A 14,097-nucleotide genomic window follows, 5' to 3' on the forward strand; every position below is an offset into this window, starting at 1 on the left:
AAGTCACAGCAGGCACTGTAAAACTATAAATGTGGCATCATAAACCCAGCCAGCAGTGGAGGGTGAGGAAGAGAGAATTAATCTGATACCTTTAAACCTCAGAAAACCTCCAAGTCCTATGGAATTGGGCTCTAAATAAAGACCCTGAAATCGTTAGACTACCTGAAAATGTGCCGTTTAACTGCCTTGGGCCTTGAGAATTGAAGTCCACACTCGCAAAGTGCCGGCCCCACAAGAACTTTTTATGAAACAGAATTAGGAGGCCTTCACATTCTGATTATTCCTACAACATTTAGTAAGATAAAACTAATACTAGTTTCCTAGCCCCTGCCTCTACCTGCCTCTTCCTTTCAGACATATTTTCAGGCAACATGGAGCCTTGGAATGGCCTCAGGAGGGCCACTTCAGCGCTCTCCAAGGTCCTGCCCTCGCCTCCCTGGTGTCTCAACTCCCTGTTAACCTCCCTGAGCTCTGGCCAACTGCATCTAGACCATACGTTCTCAGTGGGGATGACGTAGCCCCCAAGTGTGTAAAAATAGTTTCTCCAAGGGCAAAAACAATCCTTTAGATATTACAATGGCTTTTGGGCCTCCAAAGAGCCACGGTACATAAGAAAATGTAGAGTCTGTCTGTGATATTGGAATTGGGAGTGATTAGGAAGAAAATGTCTAAAGAGACTTCAGGGGAGACGGATAATGTAAAAAAGGTAAAGAAACACTGAACCAGATCCACTTAATTTGGCTAGTCAGTATGCTGACTGAGCTCTCCTGCCTAAGGATTGGGAATACAAGTTATAAGACTGAAAGCTGGCACCAAGCGGGGTGGCTGTTGCGTTGCTCTATCAGGATGCTGTTTTCTAAGAATTGGAGTGACATGCAGTTGGATATGCAGCTGTGCCAGTGTGCTTTTCCATGTCAGTTCCCGTGACTGGGTTTAAATGCTCCAGAACCCGTGTTTATTATTAGGTAAGCACTGTGGCATGATGAAAACATAAAAACATTGGAGTCAGACGCACTGGATTCAAATACTAGCTCCTCTACTTCCTGGCTTTGTGACCTTGAACACTTGTTCTACCAATAAGGATAATAACATTTGTCTTCTGGAGATAACATGCATAAAGAACCAAACACAATCACTGGTAATAGTTATCTTTGTATTATCTAGTGGAAATTCAAAACCCTCAGCTGGTCTTCTAGACTGGTCATTAAAAAAATACCTTTCAAGAAAGAAGCCAATCTGAAAAGGCTACATACTGTGTGATTCCAACTATATACCATGGTGGAAAAGACAAAACTATGGAGATACTAAAAGTTGTCAGTGGTTTCCAAGAGTTGGGGAAAGAGAAGGATGAATAGGTAAAGCATAGAGGATTTTTAGGGCAGTGAAACTACTCTGTATAGTGAATACCTGTCATTATATGTAAAATCCATAGAATGCACAATACCAAGAGTAAAACCTAACATATACTGTGGACTTTGGTTAACAATGATGTGTCAATGTAGGTCCATTGTATAATAAAGGTACCACTCTGGTGTTGGATGTTGATGGCAGGGGAGGCTGTAATTATGTGAGGGCAGGGGATCTATGGGAAATCTCTGCACCTTTCATTCAATTTTGCTGTGAACCTAAAATTACTCTAAGAAAATAAAGTGGGCTGGGCGCGGTGGCTCATGCCTGTAATCCCAGCACTTTGAGAGACCGAACCAGGTGGATTGCCTGAGGCCAGGAGTTCGAGACCAGCCTGGCCAATATGGTGAAACCCCATCTCTATTAAAAACACAAAAATTGGCCGGGCGCGGTGGCTCAAGCCTGTAATCCCAGCACTTTGGGAGGCCGAGACGGGCGGATCACGAGGTCAGGAGATCGAGACCATCCTGGCGAACACGGTGAAACCCCGTCTCTACTAAAAAATACAAAAAACTAGCCGGGCGAGGCGGCGGGCGCCTGTAGTCCCAGCTACTCGGGAGGCTGAGGCAGGAGAATGGCGTGAACCCGGGGGGCGGAGCTTGCAGTGAGCTGAGATCCGGCCACTGAACTCCAGCCCGGGCGACAGAGCCAGACCCCGTCTCAAAAAAAAAAAAAAAAAAAAAAACCACACACAAAAATTAGCCAGGTGTGATGGCGGGCACCTGTAATCCCAGCTACTCAGGAGGCTGAGACAGGAGAATCGCTTGAACCTGGGAGGTGGAGGTTGCAGTGAGCCAAGATCATGCCACTGCACTCCAGCCTGGATGACAGAGAAAGACTCTGTCTCAAAAATAAATAAATAAATAAATAAATAAATAAAGTTTATCTTAAAAAGTGCATTAAAAACAACTTTTCAGTGCTGCTTGTGGAAACTTGGAAAAAATAACTTTCATGATTACAGTTAATAATAATGTATTATATCTTTCAAAATAGCTAAAAGAGAGGATTTTAAATATTCTCAACACAAAGAAATATTTGAGGCGATGGATATGTTAATTAGCCTGATTTGATCATTCCATGATGTATACATCTGAAGAAACATCACAATTGCATCCCATAAAGATACAGAGTGGGCCGGATGCGGTGGCTCATGCCTGTAATCCCAGCACTTTGGGAGGCCGAGGCGGGTGGATCACCTGAGATCAGGAGTTCGAGACCAGCCTGGCCAACATGGCAAAACCCCGACTCTACTAAAAATACAAAAATTAGCCGGGTGTGGTGGCATGCTCCTGTAGTCCTAGCTACTCAGGAGGCTGAGGCAGGAGAATTGCTTAAAGCTGGGAGGTGGAGGTTGCAGTGAGCCGAGATCGTGCCACTGCACTCCAGCCTGGGTGACAGAGCAAGACTCCATCTCAAAAATAAAATAAAATAAAAGCAGTGATCATTTGTCAATTAAAAGTAAATCAATAAATAACATAACATAAAATTACTTTTCAAAATTTGTAGTTTGCTCCACATATAGGGATAGTATTATTTGAGTAGCATCCTTTAAGTGACGTCAGACCTTTAAGATAAAGCACTTTCTTTTTTTTTTTTTTTTTTTTTTTTTTAGGGAGACGGAGTCTCGCTCTGTCGCCCAGGCTGGAGTGCAGTGGCCGGATCTCAGCTCACTGCAAGCTCCGCCTCCTGGGTTCACGCCATTCTCCTGCCTCAGCCTCTCGAGTAGCTGGGACTACAGGCGCCCACCACCTCTCCTGGCTATTTTTTAATATTTTTTTAGTAGAGATGGGGTTTCACCGTGTTAGCCAGGATGGTCTCGATCTCCTGACCTCGTGATCCACCCGTTTCGGCCTCCCAAAGTGCTGGGATTACAGGCTTGAGCCACCGCGCCCGGCCTAGATAAAGTACTTTCCCTGGAAGCCCTCAGTTTATCACAACCACTACCACCATCATCATCATTATTAACAGCACAAACAACAAACTTTTATTGAATAATTTCTCAATGCACCTAGCGCTATGTTATGTACTTTATCTCACTGGCTACTTCCAATGACTCTGTGAAGTTGGTTCTGCCTATCACTACCATTTTACAAGTCAGAAAGATTTAGAAAAGTCAAACAGCTTGTTCAAGGCCACACATGCAAGCAAGTGAAGAAAGAGGAATCCAACTCAGTGATTTGTTGCCTGACTTGAATTCCGAGGCTTTTAACCACCGGAATCTACTACGGTCTCTCTACCTGGAAACGTATTGCTCATAAATTTACTAATACCCATCATCATCTTAGCAAGGACCACTCCGTGCCCTACCCTGATAAAATCAGAGTATTGAGAAATTCTACTAGCTAACTACTATTCTTTCTTTTTATTGTTGTATTTAAAAGATGATATAAAAATATTAAAGAATATTTTAAAATATAGTTCGTGACCACTGTATTAAAGAATTTTTTATTTTTCTTATTACCAGTGTTTATGCCTACATTCTTACCTAGTTGTATTATATTGTATACTTTCATTTATAACATTTCATCATATTTCTAAGTAGTTGTTTTTTTTGAGACAGAGTCTGGTTCTGTCACCCGGGCTGGAGTGCAGTGTCCTGCCTCAGCCTCCCGAATAGCTGGGATTACAGGTGCCCGCCACCACGCCCAGCTGATTTTTGTGTTTTTAGTAGAGACGGGGTTTCACCATGTTGCCCAAGCTGGTCTGGAACTCCTGACCTCAAGGGATCAGCCCACCTCGGCCTCCCAAATTGTTGAGATTACAGGCGTGAGCCACCATAGTTTTTGTTTTTGTTGTTGTTATTGTTGTTGTTTTGAGGCAGGGCCTTGCTCTGTTGCTCAGGCTGGTGTGCAGTGGTGTAATCTCAGCTCACTCCAGCCTCAAGCTCTCAGGCTCAGGTGAGCCTTCCACCTCAGCCCTAAACGTAACTGGGTCTACAGGCATGCACCATCACACCTGGCTAATTTTTGTATTTTTCATAGAGACGGGGTTTCCCCATGTTGCCCAGTCTGGTCTTGAACTCCTGGGCTCAAGCCTTCCAAAAGGCTAGGATTACAGGCGTGAGCCACTGTGCCTGACCTCTAAGTAGTTTTCATATTTCTTCCCTTCCCTTCCCTTTCCTTCCCTTCCCTTCCTTTTCTTTCTTTCTTTCTTTTCTTTCTTTCTTTTTCCTTCCTTCCTTCTTTCCTTCCTTCCTTCCATCCTTCCTTCTTTCTTTCTTTTCTTTTTTTTTTTTTTAGACAAGTTCTCACTCTGTTGCCCAGGCTAGAGTGCAGTGGCATGATTTCAGCTTACTACAGCCTCAACCTCCTGGGCTCAAACAATCCTCCCACTTCAACCTCCCAAGTAGCTGGGACTATAGGTGGACACCACCACACCCTGCTAATTTTTAAATTTTTTGTAGAGATGGGGTGTTGCTATGCTTTCTAGGCTGATCTTCAACTGCTGAGCTCAAGTCATCCCCCTGCCTTGGTTTCCCAAAGTGCTGGAATTACAGGCATGAGCCACCATGCCCAGCCAGTTTTTATATTTTTATTTTAAGGACTACAGTCACACTACAATTATCTAAAACATTTCTCTGGTTGTTTCAGTATTTGCCTATCATGGGTAAATGTATCTACAGCTGCAGTTTTGTTTTTTTTTTTTCACTTTTGTTAAATTATTTCCTTCTGAATTGCTAAGGAGAGAGATGACCACGAGGCCAAAAGATAGAAATATCTCCTTAGTATTTGCTATGGCTGTCATTTTACCTCTGTAAGGGATTATACAAATTTATTATGCCACTACTGCTATAAGGTCACATCAATTTTGTCACAGCCTCATCAAAATTGGAAGTTCTCATTTATAATTTTTATTATTAAATAGGTATAAGACGGTACAACTCACATTAATTTACTTGCCTTTTATTACCCATGAGGTTGGACACTTTTCTCACGCTTTAATTTATAATGTGTAATTATTTTTGTGTAAGTTGCATGAGAGATGTTTTCAGGGGGACAAAGGAGGGAAGGGAAAGTGGGGAACTTGGACCATTAGACCCTAGGTGGGGAATCAACCATCAGCGACCTCATTTCCAGGATCTGGGCTCTTGGGAGTGGAAAGAATAGCCAACAAATTTAGCCATCACCTGCAGAGCAATTTGACAGGGGACAAGCCCTAGTAGACTATCATGGTCAGCCATACTGACCATGTTTCTTCTCCCTTATGCTTTATTCTAGGAACTGGTGGACCTAGAAACCAAGACTATTTGGAATCTCATCTGTCTAAAATACAGCTATCTTTTTCATGCAGGCAATATAGGTGACCCATCAATTGTCTGATAATAATAATAATGTCAATTGTGCAATCCTTGAAACCTTACACAGAGATTTCACACGTATTGTCTCATTTGATCCTGATGGCAATCCTGTAATGGCTCAATATTTTTACTTTCTTTCTGCAGATTAGGGAAATGTTATTATTGTCATTATGAATAGTTCAGGAATGATTAGTCACTCATAGCTCTTTCTGAGGGGTGGAGTCAGTCCTGTCCCAGCTATTCCTCAGCAGAGAAAGTGCTGGAGAATAATCTTCCTGGCTCGCCCTTCCCACTGGGCCCACACCATCATCATGATATTTATGAAAGGGCTTCCAGCCCTTTGTCTTCTTGGAGGGATGGCTGTAGCCTTTTGTTGATGGAGGAAACATTGAAGGTCTTTGTGTAGAAATAATGGCTGTTTGTTTTAGGAGACATTATTGTTATCTCAAAGGTGCACCTGGGACTGGCCCTGTATAGGAGAGGCTCTAAGCCAGGAAATGGCTGGGTCTGATCACCATGGAGCTGGGGAGGAGGGCAGAGACCCTCAACCTTTAATGCCTAATGGCTACATGCCAATTAATATCAATTGGATGCTCTTAATCCATCACTAGTTTTAAAGAAATGCATGCCTCTCTTTACTCTGCTTTCTTTTAGTGGATTTCAAGGTTCTATCCGTAGATTGGTGGAATTGCACTAATAGGAGAGGTTGAAGTGAGCTTGTCAAGAAAGCTTGACAGTATTTCTAGAATCCGCAAAGAAAGGAGCAGAAATATATTGGAGGTTCAGAAAGTATCTGTGGCTGAGTCCCTGGGGGGCTGTAATGATGTGAGAAGATATTTTGTGATACAGAACCACAATTTTAGTGAAGGCACAGTTGTATAACGGAAAGAGTGTGTGACCTGGAATAAGGTGGTCTGATCCAAATGATAGTACTACCAGTTATTAGCCACACATCTTTGGCAAATAGGTCAAGATACTTAAATCTTTCTAAACCTTGATTCCTCAAGTGAGAATAACATCTGCTTTTGTGAGGCTGGTGGAAAACAAATTGGGTATTTAGTAGTACAGTGCTTGGAATATAATAGGCTTTTAATAACTATTAGTTGTCATTCCCCATCAAGATATAAATTAGGAAAATATTGAAATACATCTCACCAGGTTTAGTGGCTCACGCCTGTAATCCCAAAACTTTGGGAGGCTGAGGCAGGTGGATCACCTGAGGTCAGGAATTCAAGACCAGTCTGGGCAACATGGTGAAACCCCATCTCTACTAAAAAGACAAAAATCAGCTGGGCACGGCGGTGTGTGCCTGTAATCCCAGCTACTTGGGAGGCTGAGGCAGGAGAATCGCTTGAACCCCCGAGGTGGACGTTGCAGTGAACCGAGATTGCACCACTGTACTCAGCCTGGGCGACAGAGTGAGATTCCATCTCTAAAAAAAAAAAAAAAAAAAAGAGAGAGAGAGAGAGAAAAAGAAAAATATCTCAATACTCTGGATTGTTGTAGATGAGGCCAGGATGGAGTACTGCTGATGTAAGTGGCTAGCAAAAGAGCATATAATTCGTATTACAAGGTGTGAGTTTGAGCCCTACCTCTGCCTCTTGCCCTGAGCGAATCATGTACACTCTGAACTTCATGATTCATAGGAAATTTTGTTCATGAGTAAGATGGAATCAGCAGACATGTCTGATAGGCAACTGGGAGACATTACATAGGAAAACTCTTTGAAAACTATGAAATAAGGTACACAGGTAGGGGAGGTAGGGGATTATAAGGATATTGACAATTATGTTATTGGGTGGTGGCAGCAGAATTGCTGAGATTTTAAGTTCAGACAGAACCTCCAGACTTGGCAGAGGTTCTACTAACAAAAATAAGGAATGAGGGCAATCTTTTCTTTTTCTTTTTCTTTTCTTTTTCTTTTTTCTTTTTTTTTTTTTTTTTTAGACAGAGTGTTGCTGTGTCGCCCAGGCTGGAGTGCAGTGGTGCAATCTCGGCTCACTGCAACCACCACCTCCCGGGTTCAAGTGATTCTCCCGCCTCAGTCTCTGGAGTAGCTGGGATTACAGGTGCGCACCACCACGTCCGGCTAATTTTTGTTTTTTTTTTAATAGAGATGGGATTTCATCATGTTGGCCAGGCTGGTCTCGAACTCCTGACCTCAGGTGATCCGCCCACCTCAGCCTCCCAAAGTGATGGGGTTACAGGCGTGAGGCACTGTGCCCGGCCAGAGCAATCTTTTTCAAAAGTGTCCTCTGAGGACCCCTAGGGTTTCCTGAGACCCTTTCAAGGGGTTTGTGAGGTTCTCTCTTACCCCAAAACATATTTGCTTAAGGTGATATTTTCTTCATATATTTCAACCAAAATAACATATTGCAACAGATTGTGCAGAAGAAGATATGAGAATACAGCTGTCTTCTATTAAGCCAGATATTAGGAGACTTGCAAACATGGAAAACAATTCCATTAAAATTTTTCTTTGTTTGTTTTGAGACAGGGTCTCACCTTGTCACTGAGGCTGAGTACAATGCTGCCATCAGGGCTTACTGTACCCTTGACCTCTTGGGCTCAAGCAATCCTTCCACCTCAGCCTCCCAAGCAACTGGGACTACAGGCATCTGCCACCACATCCACTTCATTTTTGATTTTTTGTAAAGACAGGGTCTCATTATGTTGCCCAGGCTGGTCTTTTTTTTTTTTTTTGAGATGGAGTTTCGCCCCTCGCCCAGGCTGGAGTGCAGTGGCGCGATCTCGGCTCACTGCAAGCTCCGCCTCCCAGGTTCACGCCATTCTCCTGTCTCAGCCTCCCGAGTAGCTGGGACTACAGGCATGTGCCACCACGCCAGGCTAATTTTTTGTATTTTTAGCAGAGACAGGGTTTCACCGTGTTAGCCAGGATGGTCTCGATCTCCTGACCTCGTGATCCGCCCACCTCGGCCTCCCAAAGTGCTGGGATTACAGGCGTGAGCCACCGCACCCGGCCAACCCAGGCTGGTCTTGAACTCCTGAACGCAAGTGATCCTTCCAAAGTGCTGGGATTATAGGTGTGAGCCACCGTGACCGGCCAAGTTTTTGGGGGGTTTGTTTGAAAAAATATAGTATTAAAAAAATATATGTTATTTGTGTTTACATGTATTGGGATTGTTATCATTTTCAAATGAATGAATTAATACATATTTACATTTTTCCTGAGTTTTATTTTATTTTATTTTTATTTTTTTGAGACGGAATCTTGCTCTGTCACCCAGGCTGGAGTGTAGTGGGGTGATCTTGGCTCACTACAGCCACTGCCTCCCAGGCTCAAGGGATCCTTCCACCTCAGCCTCCCAAGTAGCTGGGACTATAGGCACGTGCCACCACACCCAGCTAATTTTTTGTATTTTTGGTAGAGATGGGGTTTTACCATGTTACCCAGGCTGGACTTGAACTCCCGAGCTCAAGCTATGCACCTGCCTTGACTTCCCAAAGTGCTGGGATTACAGGCATGAACCAGTGTGTCTGACCAGTTTTAACTTTTATAAGGTAATGATTGATAGATATAACCCAAATAAATGAAAACTGTTTGCAGTCCTCAAAATGTTGAAGAGTTACAAAGGGGTTCTGAGAACAAAATGTGTGTAAACCACTGGCTCAGAGACTGAGTCTAAGCTGGTCGAATTAGATTATTTCATACCATGGAGGAAAAAAACAGATGAGACAAAGAGAGCTCATTAGCAAAATGCTGAAACTAAGTTTGAGATCGTGGATATTTACACATTCATTCATTCAAACATTTATGAAGTCCTACTATGTGCCAGGCCCTAGGCCAAGTGCTGAGGGTTTTGAAATACCTGAGACAAGGCTGGGCAAGGTGACTCACGCCTGTGGCTCAGCATTTTGGGAGGCCAAGGTGGGCATATCACCTGAGGTCGGGAGTTTGAGACCAGCCTGACCAACATGGAGAAACCTTATCTCTACTAAAAATAGAAAATTAGCCAGGCGTGGTGGCACATGCCCATAATCCTAGCTACTTGGGAGGCTGAGGCAGGAGAATTGCTTGAACCTGGGAGGCAGAGTTTGCAATGAGCTGAAATCGTGCCATTGCACGCCAGCCTGAGCAATAAGAGCAAGACTCCGTCTCAAAAAAAAAAAAAGAAAGAAATACCTGAGACACATCTTCTGCCTTCAAGGAGTAAGGAAGGTTGACATGTAAACAAATAGTGACATAGACTGTGATGAGCGCTACAGTGGAGGGTGCACTGGGACCATGGTAAGAACTGGGAGACAAAGTGGGCAGGGAGGTCTGGGAAATCTTGAAGGTCCCAGAGACAGGTATCATTCATGTCTGGGGAAGCCCAGACATTGCCATTTGCTTGCCTACTTATTTTAACAGTGCTAAAACTGTTTTTAACTGTTTTTAAGTCATTGCCAGGGAGGCCCAAAGTCATTGCCATTTGCTTGCTTGCTTGTTAGTTTTAATAGTGCTGGCTGTCAGCCTGAAGGAGGCAGGGGATGGAGGAGGTAGCACCAGCCAACTAAGGCCTCAGGCTATGAATATGCAAGAGTTTTGCCATAGGCAGAGTCTCAAAGGGCAAGTAAGAGGAAAAAGGTGTAAACCAGTATTTCTCCTCATTCCATTACAACATAATTCTACCCCCTTTCCCCCACAAAGAAAATCAGATTGGGAATATATTTATTAATTTTTTACTTAATACATAGTCCTTGTTTTTAAAAAGTCAGATAACATAGAGAATGTAAAAATCCCTCTTCATTCTCAGCAAACTAACACAGGAACAGAAAACCAAACCCCACATGTTCTCACTCATAAGTGGGAGTTGAACAATGAGAACACATGGACACACAGAGGGGAACATCACACACCCCGGGGCCTGTGGCGGGGGGGTGAGGGACAAGGGGAGGGAGAGGATTAGGACAAATATCTAAAGCACGTGGGTCTTAAAACCTAGATGACGAGTCGATAGGTGCAGCAAACCACCATGGCACATGTATACCTATGTAAAAAACCTGCACGTTCTGCACATGTACCCCAGAGCTTAAAGTAAAGTAAAATAAAACAAAATAAAAAATCCCTCCCAGTAATCACTGTTCCTAGTTTGGTATATAATCATTTCAACTGTTTTCTCTCTCCCTCCCTTCCTTCCTTTCTTCCTTCCTTCCTTCCTTCTTCCCTTGCCTTCCCTTCTCTTTCCTTCGTTCGTTCGTTCGTTCGTTCGTTCCTTCCTTCCTTCCTTCCTCCCTCCCTCCCTCCCTTCCTTCTTTCCTTCCTTCCTTCCTTCTTTCTTTTCTGCCTTAGCCTCTGGAGTAGTTGAGACTACAGGCTCACGCCAACACGCCTGGCTAACTTTTGTATTTTTGTATTTTTAGTAGAGATGGGATTTCACCATGTTGGCCACGCTGGTCTCAAACTCCTGACCTCGGGTGATCCACCCACCTCAGCCTCCCAAAGTGCTGGGATTACAGGCGAGCCAGTGCACCCGGCCCATTTCAATTGTTTTCTAGACACATATAAATATACATGAATTTTAGATAAAGAAGCTTCTGTTGGTTTACACTAGAAGGATGTGTAAAGTCAACAGCAATGCAGTCTGTGAGGTGGAATGTCCGCTGATTGTGATAAATGTAGTGTAAGAGGCTCCCCTAAAGTGCTGATGGCTATAATGGCAATAAAGTCAGTGAAGGAGGTGCTCTGGATGCACTTTGTGAAAGATAAATCACACTTCAGAATAACTCTAAGGCCCTGCCAGCTTGCAGCGAAGCCCAGGATCAGGAACAGTGCTTCTTGCTGGATACTTCTGGGTCCTGGACTGGCTCTCCCCGTGCCTGCTTCCTTGTCTCTCTTCTCTCTCCCCAGACACTGGTCTGCTTTGCTTTCTTCTCCCCTACCTCTGCCCACAGCTTTTGACTCCTCCTGTTTTCTCCCTGGTCCTCTGTCTCACAGGCTTTTCCATGTCTTCCTGTTCCAGACACAAGCCTATGGCTTCTTGAGATTTTTTTTTAAAGGGCTCTCCCTGCTGGGAACTCCAGGGAATCACATTTTCCACTTTTGGTTCTTGAACCCCAGGAAAAGTTTGATAAAGGTGTTTCAGGAAGTTCATGACCTTCCAAGTGGTTATAACATAGTTTCTGTTTAAATTATTTATAGGCAAGGCATGGTGGTTCATGCCTGTAATCCCAGCAGTCTGTGGGAGGATTGCTTGTGTCCAGGAGTTTAAGACCAGCCTGGGCAACATAGAAACCCTATCTCTATTATTAACATGAAAAAATTACATATATAAAAATTGTTTATAAATCAGGCAACTATTAACTACTTAAATATGATTTCCCTTTATATGGAACCATTTGAGAGCCTCCTGTTGTGTACTGAGTGAGAAAGCCCTTGGTAAAGAAGGTGATTATCTCTCTGGGGTGACCAACGCTGCCTGCATAGAGTCTTCTTGGATGGCCTTTATTTTGCAACACTTCATGAAACAATGATGAGTTATTGATTGGTTATTGAACCAATGCCAATAATCAATTCTCTCTGGAGTTACTGGGTCTATTGAGGGTAGATAGATATAACTCAAATAAATGAAAACTGTTTGCACTCCTCAAAATGTTGAGGGTAGGCCCAGTAACTCCAGAGAGAACCGATTATTGGCATTGGATGAACATATGGTTCGGTCATGGTGTTGATTATCCTGTAATCCTTACAGAATCTTATTGATCCAGGTAGCTTATACTGCACAATTACAGGTAAAAGCCAGGACTTCTATGTAATAAAATCACTCATTACCAACTCTATTAACTTAATTACTGCTCCCTTATCATTTGTTAAGACAGTGCATGAAATTGGCAATCCAATTGGGGTGACCCCTTATATATATAATCACTAGGTTTTTCCTGCCTGGTTTGCCACCTTTTCTGGATCCATGTGTTCAAAGACTCCAGCTTGGGCACCTTTTAACAAGGGCCACTCTTCTCGTGGTTTCTAGCACTAAATACATTTTTTTTTTTTTTTTTTTTTTGTTCAGCTAGATTTAGGCAGCAAAAAGTCTCCGGGTCTCAACACTAGTATACTCTCTGTAGCTTTAGTTTTTCCAAAATGACCAGTCTCTGAGAGATCTTGAGCAAACTAGCTCAAAGAAGCACTGTAAGAGTAAGTGCAACTCTTCCTCTGTTACCTTCTACAGGAGCATGTGGAATCACCGCTGCCTTATCAGCCAGGAAAATCCCTATATCAAGACAGGCCTTTTATGTTTTACTACAGTTGGTGTCTTCAGCTCTTTTGAAACAGGGTGCCCTCCTTCGCAGAGACCATAGCTACAGAAGTCTTACCTTATCTCTTATGACATTAACTGAAGTTCATGCTATGTCTCGAGGTTTCTGGGCCACACAGAGGCAATGCTATCTAGGGGGCAGTATTTTTCCAGGATGACTCTAGAGAAGACTCATCATCTTCCTTAGGACTGTTGACTTCCTGGTTTGATTGCTGTCTTTGTAAACTCTTTACGCAGTTCTGACACCACATGAGAATTTACAAGCCATCAACTAAAGCCATACTGAATCCATGAGAATCAACTGCTTTGTTTTCCCTTGATTCTGCATTCAGAATGGAATAGAACAGGGAAGTTCCAGCAGCCTCCTTGTTTCATCGCCTTATGCCCTGGCCCCTACTCCTATCTCCAGCCTTCTAGGTATCTGATTTCAGTGTTCCATCCCCTGAGATAATCTATTATATTGATTCAGCATGGACAAGTATGTATAGGTCTATTCTTCCAGCTGGGCTAAGATCTCAGAGCTACTAGAAACTTCAGGGGGATCACTAACAAGGTCTTGGATTCATTTCCGTTTTTCCAGAGTAATCATCCTCAGTCTGATTGTTTTTCCTTCAACAGCAACTCATAAAACATTTTGGCTCTGAATCTAATTTCCTAAGAAGAAACTGGCCATGTGTCATAGGTTCTCTGGAACCACAATCTTCTGAACCTAAGCCATAAAAAGCTTAATAATGCTCATAGACTTCATTACTGAAGCAGATGTGAGTGAATCTAGTTCTCTCAGTTGTAGTCTCTGTAGACACACTGATGAAATGCATCGTTTCAACAACCTTCAGTGCATACCCTGAGGTTCTAACCCTTCCCTCGTTTCCAGGTTCCTACTTTCCCCTGCCTACCCTCTGTCTTAAGACACATGAAGTATTTGGAATCCAACTTGGAATGACCCAGTAACGTTCACCAGAATGTGTGGTGGGATAGTAGCAAAGATAATGGAAGGAGGAATTGCCCAAGAGGAGGAAGGAGGAGAGAAGGAGGAGGAGGAGAACAATAAAAGACTTTTTCTTTTCCAGGAGGGAACTTTCTACTCCAAAAAGGAATAAGGGTCTGTGTACCCAGTAAATGGTTTTAACCAAGAAA

General features: G+C 43.2%; 1 protein-coding gene across 1 annotated transcript in view; it reads left to right on the forward strand.

Annotated features, from left to right (window-relative positions):
* The window catches only part of PKD2L1 (polycystin 2 like 1, transient receptor potential cation channel), a 44,132-nt gene that overhangs the window by 4,490 nt on the left and 25,545 nt on the right, over positions 1-14,097 (forward strand).

The sequence above is a fragment of the Papio anubis genome, chromosome 11 (assembly GCF_008728515.1).
Source record: "Papio anubis isolate 15944 chromosome 11, Panubis1.0, whole genome shotgun sequence".
Lineage (NCBI taxonomy): Eukaryota > Metazoa > Chordata > Mammalia > Primates > Cercopithecidae > Papio > Papio anubis.